The following is a 15,651-nucleotide window of genomic DNA, read 5'->3' as shown; positions in this document are numbered from 1 at the left end:
GCCTTTGGTTTCCACCTGTCCATCAGAGGCTGGGTGTTTCCTATTTTACCTGGCCTTTCTGTCATTTCCTTGCCGGCTATCAATGTATTCAGATGTGCTCTGTTTTGTTCCTGCCTACCTGCTCCCAGATCTTTCAGGATAAGCTAAGTGCTGATTTTCAGTTGTTTGGTTTTTTGTCCAGCTTGCTTATTATGTCTCTATGCTAGCTGGTAGCTCTAGTGGACTGAGGTTCTCCCCATGTGCCATGAGTTGGCACATGGGTTCTTGTAATCTCAGGATGGTTTTTTGATTAGGGTTTTTTGCTGACCGCTCAGACCCCTTTTGTATCGTTCTGCTTTCTAGTTTACAGCGGGCCTCTATTTGCTAAACCTATATATATCATCTCTATGTGTGTGCCTTCCTCTCATTTCATCGTCAATACATGTGGGGGGCAACTATACCTTTTGGGGTTCGTTCCTCTGGAGGCAAGTGAGGTCTTTATTTTCTCTGCAGTACTAGTTAGCTCTTAGGCTGGTGCGTGGCGTCTAGAACCAACGTAGGCACGCTCCCTGGCTATCTCTAGTTGCATTTGTCAGGCGTAGGGCAGCGGTCAGCCCAGGTTCCATCACCCTAGAGCTCGTCCGTTATATATTTGTACCTTGCTTGTCCTGTGCTATCCCTAGCCATTGGGATTCATGACAGTATAGCCGGCCCACAAAGTGTTAATTGTTTGGGCTGAAGCAGGAGAATAAGAAGTGTTTAAGGGAATTTTTTTTTTTTTTTTTTTTTTTCCTTCAGAGTTTTGCTGCCTAGCCCTTAATTGCTGTCTAGCTGCTTCTTACCTCCTCTTAACCCTTGAATGGCTCTGATCTTAGCTGTTTAACATGGATGTCCAGAGTTTGGCTTCCAGCCTGAGTAATCTCGCGGCAAAAGTTCAAAACATACAGGATTTTGTTGTTCACACTCCCATGTCTGAACCTAGAATTCCTATTCCAGAGTTCTTCTCTGGAGATAGATCTACCTTCCTGAATTTCAGGAACAATTGTAAATTGTTTCTTTCTTTAAAATCTCGCTCCTCTGGAGACCCTGCTCAACAGGTCAGGATTGTAATATCTTTCCTGCGGGGCGACCCTCAGAATTGGGCATTTGCATTGGCACCAGGGGATCCTGCATTGCTCAGTGTGGATGCGTTTTTTCTGGCATTGGGATTGCTCTATGAGGAACCCAACCTGGAGATTCAGGCTGAAAAGGCTTTGTTAGCCCTCTCTCAGGGGCATGATGAAGCGGAAATATATTGTCAAAAATTTCGGAAATGGTCGGTGCTTACTCAGTGGAATGAGTGCGCCCTGGCTGCAAACTTCAGAAATGGTCTTTCTGAGGCCATTAAGGATATTATGGTGGGGTTCCCTACGCCTACAGGTCTGAATGAGTCTATGGCTATGGCCATACAGATTGATCGGCGTTTGCGGGAGCGCAAACCCGTGCACCAGTTGGCGGTGTCTTCTGAACAGGCACCTGAGACTATGCAATGTGATAGAATTCAGTCCAGAAGTGAACGGCAAAATTATAGGCGGAAAAATAGATTGTGTTTTTATTGTGGTGATTCAGCTCATGTTATATCAGCATGCTCTAAACGCACAAAAAAGCTTGATAAATCTTTTGCCATTGGTACTCTGCAGCCTAAGTTCATTTTGTCTGTGACTCTGATTTTTTCACTGTCTTCCATTTCCGTTGATGCCTATGTGGATTCGGGCGCTGCCCTGAGTCTTATGGATTGGTCATTTGCTAAACGCTGCGGTTTTAGTCTGGAGCCTCTGGAAGTTCCTATTCCTCTGAAGGGAATTGACTCTACGCCATTGGCTATGAATAAACCGCAGTATTGGACACAAGTGACCATGCGCATGACTCCCGTTCATCAGGAGGTGATTCGCTTCCTTGTACTGTATAATTTACATGATGTACTAGTGCTTGGTCTGCCATGGTTACAAACTCATAATCCTGTCCTGGACTGGAAAACAATGTCTGTGTTAAGCTGGGGATGTCAGGGGGTTCATGATCATGCACCTCCAATTTCAATCGCTTCATCTACTCCTTCTGAGATCCCTGAGTTTTTGTCTGACTATAGGGATGTTTTTGAGGAGCCTAAGCTCAATTCGCTCCCTCCTCATAGAGATTGTGACTGTGCTATAGAATTGATTCCTGGCAGTAAGTTCCCTAAGGGTCGTTTATTTAATCTGTCACTGCCAGAGCATACTGCTATGCGGAATTATATTAAGGAGTCCTTGGAAAAGGGACATATTCGTCCATCTTCGTCCCCTCTGGGAGCAGGTTTTTTTTTCGTGGCAAAAAAAGATGGTTCCCTGAGGCCTTGTATAGATTATCGCCTTCTGAATAAGATTACAGTCAAATATCAGTATCCATTGCCATTATTGACTGACTTGTTTGCTCGCATTAAGGGGGCTAGGTGGTTCACTAAGATAGATCTTCGCGGTGCGTATAATCTGGTGCGGATAAAACAAGGTGATGAGTGGAAAACCGCATTTAATACGCCTGAGGGCCATTTTGAGTATTTGGTAATGCCTTTTGGACTCTCCAATGCTCCGTCAGTCTTTCAGTCCTTTATGCACAATATTTTCCGTGAATATCTGGATAAGTTTATGATTGTGTATTTGGATGATATTTTGGTGTTTTCTGATGACTGGGAGTCTCATGTTCTACAGGTCAGGAAGGTGTTTCAGGTTCTGCGGGCCAATTCTCTGTTTGTGAAGGGCTCAAAGTGTCTCTTCGGAGTCCAGAAGATTTCTTTTTTGGGGTACATTTTTTCTCCTTCTACTATTGAGATGGATCCCGTCAAGGTTCAGGCAATTTGTGACTGGACACAACCTACATCTGTTAAGAGCCTACAGAAGTTCTTGGGGTTTGCTAATTTTTATCGTCGGTTCATTGCAAATTTTTCCAGTATTGTTAAACCTTTGACTGATTTGACTAAAAAGGGTGCTGATGTTGCTAATTGGTCTCCTGCGGCTGTGGGGGCCTTTCAGGAACTTAAGCGCCGGTTTTCTTCTGCTCCTGTGTTGTGTCAACCAGATGTTTCACTTCCTTTTCAGGTTGAGGTTGATGCTTCCGAGATTGGAGCGGGGGCGGTTTTGTCACAGAGAAGTTCTGATGGCTCGGTGATGAAGCCATGTGCATTCTTCTCTAGAAAATTCTCACCCGCCGAGCGCAATTATGATGTGGGTAATCAGGAGCTTTTGGCCATGAAGTGGGCATTTGAGGAGTGGCGTCATTGGCTTGAGGGTGCTAAACATCGTGTGGTGGTCTTGACTGATCACAAGAATCTCATTTACCTTGAGTCTGCCAGGCGTTTGAATCCTAGACAGGCTCGTTGGTCGTTGTTTTTTTCTCGTTTCAATTTCGTGGTTTCATACCTGCCAGGTTCAAAGAATGTGAAGGCAGATGCTCTTTCCAGGAGTTTTGTGCCTGACTCTCCTGGAGATTCTGGGCCTACTGGTATCCTTAGGGATGGGGTAATATTGTCCGCCGTATCCCCAGACTTGTGACGTGCATTGCAGGAGTTTCAGGTGGATAAACCGGATCGTTGTCCACCAGAAAGACTGTTTGTTCCGGATGATTGGACCAGTAGAGTCATCTCCGAGGTCCATTCTTCTGTGTTGGCTGGTCATCCTGGAATATTTGGTACTAGAGACTTGGTGGCCAGGTCTTTTTGGTGGCCTTCCTTGTCTAGGGATGTGCGTACCTTTGTGCAGTCTTGTGAAGTGTGTGCTCGAGCTAAGCCTTGCTGTTCTCGGGCCAGTGGGTTGTTGTTATCCTTGCCCATCCCAAAGAGGCCTTGGACGCACATTTCCATGGATTTTATTTCTGATCTCCCGGTTTCACAGAAAATGTCCGTTATCTGGGTTGTGTGTGACCGCTTTTCTAAGATGGTTCATTTGGTGCCCTTGCCTAAGTTGCCTTCCTCCTCTGAGTTGGTCCCTTTATTTTTTCAGAACGTGGTTCGTTTGCATGGGATTCCGGAGAATATCGTTTCTGACAGGGGATCCCAGTTTGTGTCTAGATTTTGGCGGACATTTTGTGCCAAGATGGGCATTGATTTGTCTTTCTCGTCTGCATTCCATCCTCAGACGAATGGCCAGACGGAGCGAACTAATCAGACCTTGGAAACTTATTTGAGGTGTTTTGTTTCTGCTGACCAAGATGACTGGGTTGCTTTTTTGCCACTGGCCGAATTTGCTCTTAATAATCGGGCTAGTTCTGCCACGTTGGTCTCTCCTTTTTTTTGTAATTCGGGGTTTCATCCTCGTTTTTCCTCTGGTCAGGTGGAGTCTTCGGATTGTCCTGGAGTGGACGTGGTGGTGGACAGGCTACATCAAATTTGGAATCAGGTGGTGGACAATTTGAAGTTATCTCAGGAGAAGACTCAGCAGTTTGCTAATCGCCGTCGCCGCGTGGGTCCCCGACTTCTTGTTGGGGATTTGGTGTGGTTGTCTTCTCGTTTTGTCCCTATGAAGGTCTCTTCTCCTAAGTTCAAGCCTCGGTTCATCGGTCCTTATAGGATCTCGGAGATTCTTAACCCTGTATCTTTTCGTTTGGATCTCCCAGCATCGTTTGCTATTCATAATGTGTTCCATCGGTCGTTGTTGCGGAGGTATGAGGTGCCCGTTGTTCCTTCGGTTGAGCCTCCTGCTCCGGTGCTGGTGGAGGGAGAATTGGAGTATGTTGTTGAGAAGATCTTGGATTCTCGTGTTTCCAGACGCAAACTCCAGTATTTGGTTAAGTGGAAGGGTTATGGTCAGGAGGATAATTCCTGGGTGGTCGCCTCCGATGTTCGTGCGACTGATTTGGTCCGCGCCTTCCATAGAGCTCACCCTGATCGCCCTGGGGGTTCTCGTGAGGGTTCGGTGACCCCTCCTCAAGGGGGGGGTACTGTTGTGGATTCTGTTTGTGGGCTCCCTCTGGTGGTTACTGCTGGTACTGGGTGACTTTGGTGGGTTGCGGCCTTTGGTTTCCACCTGTCCATCAGAGGCTGGGTGTTTCCTATTTTACCTGGCCTTTCTGTCATTTCCTTGCCGGCTATCAATGTATTCAGATGTGCTCTGTTTTGTTCCTGCCTACCTGCTCCCAGATCTTTCAGGATAAGCTAAGTGCTGATTTTCAGTTGTTTGGTTTTTTGTCCAGCTTGCTTATTATGTCTCTATGCTAGCTGGTAGCTCTAGTGGACTGAGGTTCTCCCCATGTGCCATGAGTTGGCACATGGGTTCTTGTAATCTCAGGATGGTTTTTTGATTAGGGTTTTTTGCTGACCGCTCAGACCCCTTTTGTATCGTTCTGCTTTCTAGTTTACAGCGGGCCTCTATTTGCTAAACCTATATATATCATCTCTATGTGTGTGCCTTCCTCTCATTTCATCGTCAATACATGTGGGGGGCAACTATACCTTTTGGGGTTTGTTCCTCTGGAGGCAAGTGAGGTCTTTATTTTCTCTGCAGTACTAGTTAGCTCTTAGGCTGGTGCGTGGCGTCTAGAACCAATGTAGGCACGCTCCCTGGCTATCTCTAGTTGCGTTTGTCAGGCGTAGGGCAGCGGTCAGCCCAGGTTCCATCACCCTAGAGCTCGTCCGTTATATATTTGTACCTTGCTTGTCCTGTGCTATCCCTAGCCATTGGGATTCATGACAGGCCACTATAAGTAGGCGGAGAAGCTCAGCAAGTGAGTACATCTGTCTAGCGGCCACTGCTACCGAAAACAGCTGATCAGTGGAGGTACAGGGTGTCGGACCCCGACCGATCAAACATTGATGGCCTATCCTAAGGATAGGCGACCAATGTAAAAGTAGTGAACAACCTCTTTAATGGTTGGCAAGATGCTCTTTTGCTGTGCCCTTTCTTCATCACACATACCTTAATAATAATAATAATAATAATAATAGTTTTATTTATATAGCGCCAACATATTCCTCAGCGCTTTACAAATTAAAGAGGGGACTTGTACAGACAATAGACATTAGAGCATAGCAGAAATCACAGTTCAAAATAGATACCAAAAGGAATGAGGGCCCTGCTCGCAAGCTTACAAACTATGAGGAAAAGGGGGGACACGAGAGGTGGATGGTAACAATTGCTTTCGTTATTCGGACCAGCCATAGTGTAAGGCTCAGTTGTTCATGTAAAGCTGCATGAACCAGTTAACTGCCTAAGTATGTAGCAGTACAGACAAAAAGCGCCATTAACTGTATACAGTGTATGAGAACATGATGCGAGGAACCTGATTATGGTTTAATTTTTTTTTTTTTTTGAATGGGCCACACAGTAATAGCTAGGTTAATGCATTGAGGCGGTAGGCCAATCTGAACAAATGAGTTTTTAGGGCACGCTTAAAACTGTGGGGATTGGGGATTAATCGTATTAACCTGGGTAGCGCATTCCAAAGAATTGGCGCAGCACGTGTAAAATCTTGGAGACGGGAGTGGGAGGTTCTGATTATTGAGGATGCTAACCTGAGGTCATTAGCGGAGCGGAGGGCATGGGTAGGGTGGTAGACTGAGACCAGAGAGGAGATGTAGGGTGGTGCTGAGCCATGGAGAGCTTTGTGGATGAGGGTAGTAGTTTTGTACTGGATTCTGGAGTGGATAGGTAGCCAGTGTAATGACTGGCACAAGGTAGAGGCATCGGTGTAACGGTTGGTGAGGAATATAATCCTGGCAGCAGCATTCAGGACAGATTGGAGGGGGGAGAGTTTGGTAAGAGGGAGGCCGTTTAGGAGAGAGTTACAGTAGTCCAGACGAGAATGAATGAATGAAACAGTAAAGACTAGTTTTTGCAGAGTCGAAAGTAAGAAAAGGGGGAATTCTAGAAACGTTTTTGAGATGCAGATAAGAAGAGCGAGCCAGTGATCGGATGTGGGGGGTGAACGAAAGCTCGGAATCAAGTATGTCCCCAAGGCAGCGGGCATGTTGCTTTGGAGTAATGGTGGAACCACACACGGAGATCAGATGTCAGGCAAAGGTAGGTTAGTAGAGGAAGAAAACATGAGGAGTTCAGTTTTTGACAGGTTCAGTTTCAGATAGAGGGAGGACATGATGTTAGAGACAATGGTAAGACAATCACTGGTATTTTCTAAAATGGTCGGCGTGATATCAGGAGAAGAAGTGTATAATTGGGTGTTATCAGCATAGAGATAGTACTGGAAACCAAATCTACTGATTGTTTGTCCAATAGGGGCAATATACAAAGAGAAGAGGAGGGGGCCTAGGACTGATCCTTGAGGAACCCCTACAGTAAGGGGAAGGTGAGAGGAGGAGGAACCAGCAAAAGATACAGTGAAGGATCGGTCAGAGAGATAGGAGGAGAACCAGGAGAGAACGGTGTCCTTGAGGCCGATGGAGCAGAGCATAGTGAGGAGGAGCTGATGATCCATACCTTTGATCATTGTGGTGATAGACTTCAATTTTAATCTCATCGATCCATAGGACTTGTTGCCAAAATGCATCAGGCTTGTTTAAATGTTCTTTTGAATACCTGTACCTCTGAATTTTATGGTGAGGACTAGTGATGAGCGAACATACTCGTTACTCGAGATTTCTCGAGCATGCTCGGGGGTCCTCCAAGTATTTTTCAGTGCTCAGAGATTTAGTTTTTCTTGCCGCAGCTGAATGATTTACATCTGTTAGCCAGCACAAGTACATGTGGGGATTTCCTAGCAACCAGGCAACCCCCACATTTTAATTTTCAGAGTGCTAGAAGAACCCATGACTGCTGTTTTTTGGTACAATGATAGAGGAGGCTGGGTTTTTATAAAGCCAGGAAATTTGCATCAATTGGCCTTTCGTAACGATGATATTGAACAAGCCATAACCCTAACATGTCATTTAATCATTTTACAGTCATATGAAAAAGTTTGGGCACCCCTATTAATCTTAAGCTTAATGTTTTATAAAAATGTTTTTTTTTGCAACAGCTTTTTCAGTTTCATATATCTAATAACTGTTGGACACAGTAATGTTTCTGCCTTGAAATGAGGTTTATTGTACTAACAGAAAATGTGCAATCTGCATTCAAACTAAATTTGACAGGTGCATAAGTATGGGCACCCTTATCATTTTCTTGTTTTAAATACTCCTACCTACATTTACTGACTTACTAAAGCACTTTTTTTTGGTGTTGTAACCTCATTGAGCTTTGAACTTCATAGCCAGGTCTATGCAATCATGAGAAAAGCTACTTAAAGTGGCCACTTGCAAGTTGTTCTCCTGTTTGAATCTCCTCCGAAGAGGGGCATCATGGGCTCCTCAAAACAACTGTCAAATGATCTGAAAACAAAGATTATTCAACATAGTTGTTCAGGGGAAGGATGCAAAAAGCTGTCTCAGAGGTTTAACCTGTCAATTTCCACTGTGAGGAGCATAGTAAGGAAATGGAAGAACACAGGTACAGTTCTTGTTAAGGCCAGAAGTGGCAGGCCAAGAAAAACATCAGAAAGGCAGAAGAGAAGAATTGTGAGATCAGTCAAGGACAATCCCCAGGCCACCTCCAGAGATCTGCAGCATCAACTTGCTGCAGATGGTGTCACTGCGCCTCGGTCAACTATACAACGCACTTTGCACAAGGAGAAGCTGTATGGGAGAGTGATGCGAAAGAAGCCGTTTCTGCAAGCACGCCACAAACAGAGTCAGCTGAGGTATTCAAAAGCACATTTGGAGAAGCCAATTTCTTTTTGGAAGAAGGTCCTGTGGATTCATGAAACCAAGATTGAGTTGTTTGGTAATACAAAAAGGCGTTATGCATGGCGGCAAAAAAACACAGTGCATTGTATAGTTGACCGATGCACAGTGACACCATCTGCAGCAAGTTGATGCTGCAGCTCTCTGGAGATGGTCTGAGGATTGTCCTTGACTGATCTCACCATTCTTCTTCTCTGCCTTTCTGATGTTTTTCTTGTCCTGACACTTCTGGCCTTAACAAGAACTGTACCTGTGTTCTTCCATTTCCTTACTATGTTCCTCACAGTGGAAATTGACAGGTTAAATCTCTGAGACAGATTTTTGTATCCTTCCCCTGAACAACTATGTTAAATAATCTTTGTTTTCAGATCATTTGACAGTTGTTTTGAGGAGCCCATGATGCCACTCTTCAGAGGAGATTCAAACAGGAGAACAACTTGCAAGTGGCCACTTTAAGTAGCTTTTCTCATGATTGCATACACCTAGCTATGAAGTTCAAAGCTCAATGAGGTTACAAAACCAAAAAAAGTGCTTTAGTAAGTCAGTAAAAAGTAGGTAGGAGTATTTAAACCAAGAAAATGATAAGGGTGCCCATACTTATGCACCTGTCAAATTTTGTTTGAATGCAGATTGCACATTCTCTGTTAGTACAATAAACCTCATTTCAAGGCAGAAACATTACTGTGTCCAACAGTTATTAGATATATGAAACTGAAAAAGCTGTTGCAAAAAAAACCATTTTTATAAAACATTAAGCTTAAGATTAATAGGGGTGCCCAAACTTTTCCATATGACTGTACGACCTTGCTCTTAGTGCATACACTTTACTCCTTAGTAATGTGAAAAAATGCTTTTCCGAGCCTCCACCTTCTAGTTGAGGGAACATTTTTGGAGACCAAAGGAGCTGGTGGGTTCTATTAGTATATGATCCAGTGCCTTGTTGTGGGTTGTCAGATGGTTTTAGTGCTTGCTCATCACTGGTTGGCACCCTTGAAATTGTTCCTCAAAATGAAGTACTTCTCCCAGAAAATTATTGCAATTACACATTTTGTTATACACATGTTTATTTCCTTTGTGTGTATTGGAATAACACAAAAAAAGAACAAATTCAAATTGCATATAACTTTACATTTTACCCCTAAAATGAGCCAGACAAAATTTTTGCCACCTTTCCAAAAATGTGGGTAACAATTTTGTTTTAAACATGCGATGCTTGTTCAAGCTTACCTGTGACAAAGAAACCGATGTGGGCTATATGAAAATCACATCTGAAACCAGATGAAAAGGGGAGAAGTTGACTCAGTCTTTGCATTGTGTGTGCCACAGTAAGTATGGGAAACCAAAACAGAAGAAGAGAACTGTTTAAGGAGTTTAAGGACTTGAGAACCAATTTTCTTAACAATATCAACAATCTCAAGTCCACCTCCAGAGATCTTGATGTTCCTTTGTCAACGGTTTACCACATAATCAAGAAGCATGCTACCATGGCACTATAGCTAATCTCCCTGACTGTGGACGGCATAGAAAAACTGATGAAAGGTTGCAACGCAGGATAATCCAGTTGGATCAGGGTACATCAGTGTCTGTGCAAACTATCCGCCAGCATTTGAATGAAATGACACGTTATGCAAGAGACCCAGGAGGATCCCACTGTTCACACAGAGACAAAAGTACTAGACTGCAGTTTGCCAAAATATATGTAAGCTAAAATCATTCTGAGAGAGCGTCTTGTGGACAGAAGAGACCAAGATAGAGATTTTTAGTAATGCCTATCATTCTACTGTTCATCCAAAGTGGAATGAGGCCTACAAAGAAAATAACACAGTACCTACAGGTAAATATGGTGGTGGATCAAAGATATTTGGGGTTGTTTTGCTGCTTCTGACACTTGGTACCTTAACTGTGTGCAAGGCATTATGAAATCTGAAGATTACCAAACGATTTTGACTCGCAATGTAGTGCTCAGTGTCAGAAAGCTGGGTTTGCATCCTGGGTCATGAGTCTTTCAGCAGGACAATGACTCCAAGCATATTCCAACAATGAGTCTGGATCTAAATCACATTGAACTCATGAGGAGAGTTCATAAAATTGCTGTTGGAAGAAGGCACCCTTCAAGTATGAGAGACCTGGAGCAGTTTTCAAAAAAGAGAGGTCCAAAATTAAAGTTGAGAGGTGTAATAAGCTTGTTAATGGTTATAGGAAGTGATTGATTTCAGTTATTTATTCCAAAAATGGGGTGCAACCAAATATGAAAGTTGAGGGTGCCAACAATTTTGTCAAGTCCATTTTTGGGGTTTAGTGCGAAATTATGTCCAATTTGCCTTTTTTTCCTCTGTTATTTTGCACACTATATACAAAGGAAATAAACATGGGTTTAACAAAACATATGACATTGCAATTTTCAAGGAGAAATACTTAATTTTCTCGAACATTTTCCAGGGTGCCAACACTTTCAGCCATGACAGTATGAAGCATAATGAGGAAGCTTGTTTGCATCAAAAAGTCACTTGTCTAACACTATGCATTTTTGTTGAATTGGACTTTCTGTTCATACGCATACTTCCACATGCTAATCATTTAATCTCATAAAAGGATTAAAGGATTATGGGAAAGGGAGCAACAATCCATAATGATGTATGATACAAATCTAAATTAGCTGTAGCACTGATTATGATGAAGATGAAAAAGCTAATTATTAGTTGGAAATTTTGAAAAGCCATGTCTAAAGCAGAACAAAATATTGAATTTTTATCCTATGGAAAGAAGTACAATCTGGCTACATGCTTACAGAATGGACACACACTGTAGGGGTAGGCTTAGCACTGTGCAATAATGCTAATGACTGATGTGTTCTTTACTTGCTACAGATTAGAGATGGGTAGTACAAATATTTATGGAGCACTACTCATTTTCTTGTGATAAGAATATGAAACATTTCAAAAGATGCCAATTATATAATATACATAGTTTTTACAGCAGTAGTACAACTTTTTGGAATAAAACAAACCAGATATGTCACTCGAAGCACGGATCACCAAGCTACTTTGGACACATCAATATCAAGAGAGTAATCACTGGAGAAGGACATCATGGTCGAAAGAATAGAAGGAACAAAACTAAGAGGAAGACCAGCAACTCAATAGCTTGATACTATCAATATAACAGCAGAGAAGACAATACAATGGTGGACCTATCTAGTCTTGAACTTCCTATAGAGCGTTTATCCATCAAGTCGCCATGGTTCAAGATCGAGCTGAAGACCGTTAATAATAATAGTACAACTTTGCACTGCATGTTTTTTCATGGCTGGTAGGGTAAGTAAAACACCTAGGCTTTTTATGCAAAATGAAAATGCAGTCTAGGAGTCATCAATAACAAAATTAGATATTGTTCTATTAGATATTGAGTCATCATGACATTTATTTAACTGTGGCAAAATGTATAACTGAAAGAGCATTTTGGTTGGATCATTTGTTTAGCTCTCTTACTATACCTGTAAAAAGATAATAATCTCTCTTTCATATCTTTAAAATATACCACATTATTGTCAAATGTAATTCCTGTAACACAAATTGCATCTTGCCTTTACTATTCTGCAATGTATATGTACTGTACATAAAATTTAAAGCTTCGCTCCAGACGTTTCTCATTTCAGTGCTGCAGTAGTGCTACTAATCTAAGGACCCTGACTGTAGTCTTATGCTTACCTGCCACCGTCTTCACCTCCGATCATGTGGCACCATCTTGTGACTGCAACTTCTGACTGGTCGGAAGTCAGAAGCTAAGTCACAAGATCTCGCAGGTCACAAACTACTCTACACCAACTGGAGCGTTGCTCATGGAAGAGAAAGACGGCAGTGGGTTAGTATAAAACTAGGTGCAGGGACCCTAGATTAGTAGCACCACACCAGTGTTGTAGCAATAAAAAAAATTATAAAGTGGTGCTTTCATATGTAAAATTTCTACATCAATGAATAATATATCTTTCTAGAATGTCTGATTGCCATGTCAAACCATCAACTAATACAATTGTGAGGAAAGTTATGCCAATGTTTTAAATTTTATGAGTGGCACCCAATCAGGGGTGGATTAAGGGTAGCCAGGGCCCCGGGCTGTTCAGACACTGTGGGCCCCCCGGTCATGTGACGGGGGTCATGTGACGGGGGTCATGTGACGGGGGTCATGTTATACCCGAACCAGATTTTTCCAGAAAAATGGCCGGGCCCTACACTACTGTAACCTATTAAATATTTGTTAAAATCTGCAATACAATTTAGGTATATTTTGACCAATATCAGATACAAGGAACAAATACCACCGCGCCATGACCAGACCACAAATTACAACCACAGTTATCGAATAATATCACATACAAGGAACAAATACCACCGCACCATGTCAAGACCACATATTACCACCGCTTGGTGACCAAATAGCACATTCAAGGGACAAATACCACAACACCATTTCCAGACCACATATTACCACCACATAGTGACTGAATACTACAATACTGATCAGTAATTAAAAAAAAACAAAAAACACAATACTATCACCATAAGTGCCAGTATTCACAGGAGATCTGTACTTAGTATGCAGTGTCTGTGTAGAAGTAATACAGAGATCACTGGTGACATTATACACAGGAGCTCTGTATATAATGTATAGGTAATACAGTGATCACTGGTGACATTGTACACAGGACCTCTGTATATAGTATACAGTGTATAGTGTCAGTGTATAGGTAACACTGACTCACCAGTGACATCTCTAGGTGAAGTCCTTCATCTTTCATCCAGCACAGACCGCCATCATTTCTTCCAGCCAGGACTCGTTTCTGCAGGAAATAACACAGTTATCTCGAGCTCTGCTTGCAGAACACATTACTTAATTTTTCACAACTTCTACATTACACCACATGGAGAAAAAAAGGCGATATAGTGTCACTCTGCACAGTAACAGGACTGCCCCCATTTAAAACAGTATACTCAAAAAATAAAAATAAATACATCACTGCAGTAATAATATCCCTTAATTAGCCCCTATGGTAATAATATTCCCCACCCTGGCCCCGTGTGTCTCATTCCTGGCTCCAGCCATATGTTCTCCCATCCTGCACTCATGAGTATCCATTCTACCCCATATGATCTCCCCATCCTGCCCCATCTGTCTCCATCGTATCCATCCTGCCCCATGATCCAATCCTGCCCCATGTCTTTCATTCTGCCCCGTGTCTCCAATCATGCCCCATGTCTACATTCTGCCCATGCCTCCAGTCCTGCCCCCAGTGTGTCCAGCAATCTGCCCCAGTGTGTCCAGCATAATACCCCCAGTGTGTCCAGCAATCTGCCCCAGTATGTCCAGCATATTGCCCCAGTGTCCAGCAATCTGCCCCAGTGTGTCCAGCATTGCCCCCAGACAGTGTGTCCAGCAATCTGCCCCAGTGTGTCCAGCAATCTGCCCCAGTGTGTCCAGCATATTACCACCAGTGTGTCCAGCAATCTGCCCCAGTGTGTCCAGCATATTACCACCAGTGTGTCCAGCATTCTTCCCCAGTATGTCCAGCATATTGCCCCAGTGTCCAGCAATCTGCCCCAGTGTGTCCAACATTGCCCCCAGACAGTGTGTCCAGCAATCTGCCCCAGTGTGTCCAGCAATCTGCCCCAGTGTGTCCAGCATATTACCACCAGTGTGTCCAGCAATCTGCCCCAGTGTGTCCAGCATATTACCACCAGTGTGTCCAGCATTCTTCCCCAGTATGTCCAATTGTCCAGCATTGCCCACAGTGTGTCCAGCATTGCCCCAGTGTCTCCAGCAATCATCTGCCCCAGTGTGTCCAGCAGTCTGCCCCAGTGTGTCCTCCAGCATTGCCCCAGTGTGTCCAGCAGTCTACCCCAGTGTCTCCAGCAATCTGCCCCAGTGCGTCCTCCAGCATTGCCCCAGTGTGTCCAGCAATCTGCCCCAGTGTGTCCTCCAGCATTGCCCCAGTGTGTCCAGCAATCTGCCCTAGTGTCTCCAGCATTGCCCCAGTGTCTTCAGCAATCTTCCCCAGTGTCTCCAGCATTGCCCCAGTGTCTCCAGCAATTTGCCCCAGTTCTCCAGCATTGCCCCAGTGTCTCCAGCATTGCCCAAATGTCTCAAGCAATCGGCCCCAGTGTCTCCAGCATTGCCCCCAGTGTGTCCAGCATTGCCCCAGTGTGTCCAGCAATCTGCCCCAGTGTCTCCAGCATTGCCCCAGTGTCTCCAGCAATCTGCCCCAGTGTCTCCAGCATTGCCCCAGTGTCTCCAGCAATCTGCCCCAGTGTCTCCAGCATTGCCCAAATGTCTCAAGCAATCGGCCCCAGTGTCTCCAGCATTGCCCCCAGTGTGTCCAGCATTGCCCCAGTGTGTCCAGCAATCTGCCCCAGTGTCTCCAGCATTGCCCCAGTGTCTCCAGCAATCTGCCCCAGTGTCTCCAGCATTGCCCCAGTGTCTCCAGCAATCTGCCCCAGTGTCTCCAGCATTGCCCCAGTGTCTCCAGCAATCTGCCCCAGTGTCTCCAGCATTGCCCCCAGTGTCTCCAGCAATCTGCCCCAGTGTCTCCAGCATTGCCCCCAGTGTGTCCAGCAATCTACCCCAGTGTCTCCAGCATTGCCCCCAGTGTGTCCAGCAATCTGCCCCAGTGTCTCCAGCATTGCCCCAGTGTCTCCAGCATTGCCCCAGTGTGTCCTCCAGCATTGCCCCCAATGTGTCCACTGTCAGTTATCAAAAAACAAAACAAAAAAAACAAACAGAGTCTCCTCACCCGACCAGTGCTCCAGGCGATGAGCTCCCTCCAGCAGCGCACACTCGCCGGCGACTGACAATGACGTCAGATGCCGGCGACGTGTGCGCTGCGGCCGACTTCAGCTGCCAGCCTCCAATTGGCTGGCGGCTGTTGTTAACTACTGACATGC

The 15,651-nt window shown here is 44.3% G+C and overlaps 1 protein-coding gene across 1 annotated transcript in view; it reads left to right on the top strand.

The window, feature by feature from the left end:
- Window positions 1–15,651, top strand: part of FUT9 (fucosyltransferase 9) — a 367,796-nt gene that overhangs the window by 104,510 nt on the left and 247,635 nt on the right. The gene's annotated exons all lie outside the window — the stretch shown is intronic.

Source organism: Ranitomeya variabilis, chromosome 2 (genome assembly GCF_051348905.1).
Source record: "Ranitomeya variabilis isolate aRanVar5 chromosome 2, aRanVar5.hap1, whole genome shotgun sequence".
Taxonomy (NCBI): domain Eukaryota; kingdom Metazoa; phylum Chordata; class Amphibia; order Anura; family Dendrobatidae; genus Ranitomeya; species Ranitomeya variabilis.
The sequence above is the reverse complement of the archived record's forward strand: the minus strand, read 5'-3'. Positions and strand labels throughout refer to the sequence as shown.